We start from the raw sequence: 2,445 nt of genomic DNA on the forward strand, positions 1-2,445 counted from the left end.
AGCATTTATATATCTCATATTTTGTGGGTCTTCAGATTTTTTAATTTCTAAGTTTATATCTTTATTAAAATTTAGACAACCATCAAGCATTCTTTCTTCAAATATTTTTTCTACCCTGTTTTATTTCTCTTTCCTTTCTGGAACTCCAATTACACGTTCAACTTTTTATACTATCTCACAGAACTCTGACACTCTGTTCATTTGATTTTTTCCCCCTCTGTTTTCTCATTGGATCATTTCTAGCACATTATCTGTAAATCCATAAACTCTTTCCTCTGACATCTCCGTTCTGTTGTTAGTCCTCCAGTGTTTTAGTTTTCATTTCAGATGTTGTTGCTGTGTGCTGTCAGTTTAACCCACCCCACCACCCCCAGGGTTTCCTGTGCTGCCATCTTCGTGAGGCTCCCAGGCCCTTTCTCCCATGGAACTCTGGTGAGGTTCAGCTGACAGCCTTTCAGTTCAGCTGAGCACTGAACTATTACATTGTGAGGGCCTTTTCAGCCTCAGATGCAGTGGTTTTAGTTCTAGCATTTCCCTGTGCATTGTTACTCATGATGCTTCTGTGATCTCCCATCTTCTTTCATTTCAAACGTATTTGACTCTTTTTCACTGAGCACGACTAGTATGGTAATTTTTCATTTTTGTCTTCTGCTTCCAATATCTAGATCAATGGTCCTCAATCTTCCTAATGTCACAATACAGCTCCTCATGCTGTGGTGACCGCCAACCATAAAATTATTTTCGTTGCTACTTCATAACTATAATTTTGCTACTGTTATGTCATGTAAATATCTGATATGCAGGATGTATTATCATTGTTACAAATTGAACATAATTAAAGCATAGTGATTAATCACAAAAACAACCTGTAATTATATATTGTGAAATATTTATTTCTAATGACAAATAAATGAAATCTTGTCTTGAAGCATGGTGTAGCATGGGTAACAGTCTTAATGGCAGGTACTCATAGGTGGGCGTATCTGCATGTGGGTGAGCCGGCCTGGAGACGGATAGAGGAGCAGTGTCTTGGTTCCTAAGACCATCGGAAGTATGTTTTCTGGTGGTCTTAGGCAACCCCTGTGAAAGGTCGTTTGACCCCCAAAGGGGTCGAGACCCACAGGTTGAGAACCGCTGATCTTGATCTTCTTGGAATCAGCCTCCATTGATTGATGCTTCTCTCAAGCAGAGATCACATTTTCTTGCTGTGCTGTGTGTCAAATAATTTTGGATTGCATTGTGGACATTATTAATATTATTTATGGAGGCTTGGGGTTCCATTGTATTCCTCTGAGGAATAGTTGGTGGGGGGGGGCGTTGGGGGGGAAGTATTTTGGGAGGGAAGTATGTTTCTAAAATAATTTCATTTTTGGTAGGGGGGGAGTGGGGAGGGAGGGGAATAAATGAGGGGCTGATACCAAGGGCTCAAGTAGAAAGCAAATGTTTTGAGAATGATGAGGGAAACAAATGTACAAAAGTGCTTGACACGATGGATGTATGGATGTGATAAGAGTTGTATGAACCCCTAATAAAATGATTTTTAAATAAATAAATAAATTGTTTCATTTTTATTGTTCAGAATATATAAAGCAGAACAGACACAAATCCAGCAGTTCGAACAAACGAGTTAGTAACATTGGTTACCTTCTTTGAACTATACAACCATTCTTACTCCCCTTTGATAAGTTGTTCTTCCCTCGTTAACACAAACTCACTATCCCCTACGTTTTCTATCTAATTTTAAAGTGGTTGTTATCTACTTGATCTCACACAGAGAGAACTTAGAAAAATAGCATGCTCAACATAGACATTCTTTGGTATTTAAGCTAAATTATTATTTGGTTTTAATTAGGCTTTAGAAGCTGTTTTTGGTTTACAATTCCAAGATTATCTCATGTGATAACTTCAGGGTTTGTCCAGCCTCCTTGGCTCCAAAAAGTCTGAATTCCACAAGAATTTGACATTCTGTTATGCATTTCCTCTTTGGATGTTGCTCTAAAGCGAGTTGTTAACTTGGTTGGACTCAACCAGCATATACTGGGCTGCTTGCAGTTTATCCCACAGATGTCTGGTGCAGTCACTCAGAGACTTGGAAGAATTTGTTCACAGAATCCTAGGATTCCAAATCTATCTATCTATCTATCTATCTATCTATCTATCTATCTATCTATCTATCATCTCTGTTCCCCTCTCTCTCTTGCGATCCTTTATTTACCAACATCAGTCAAAGCCCCAAACTCTCTGCAGGTTCTTCAGGCAGAAAAAAATAATATTCTAGTGACACTTCCTTGAGTCCATTTCTTTTTTTTCTTTTAAATCATTCTATTGGGGGCTCATACAACTCGTCACATCCATACATGCATCCATTGTGTCAAGCACACCTGTACACGTTGCCATCATCATTTTCAAAGCATTTCTTTCTACTTGAGCCCTTGGTATCAGCTC

Source organism: Echinops telfairi, unplaced genomic scaffold (genome assembly GCF_000313985.2).
Source record: "Echinops telfairi isolate 266 unplaced genomic scaffold, ASM31398v2 ScPeMD7_5;HRSCAF=22, whole genome shotgun sequence".
Taxonomy (NCBI): domain Eukaryota; kingdom Metazoa; phylum Chordata; class Mammalia; order Afrosoricida; family Tenrecidae; genus Echinops; species Echinops telfairi.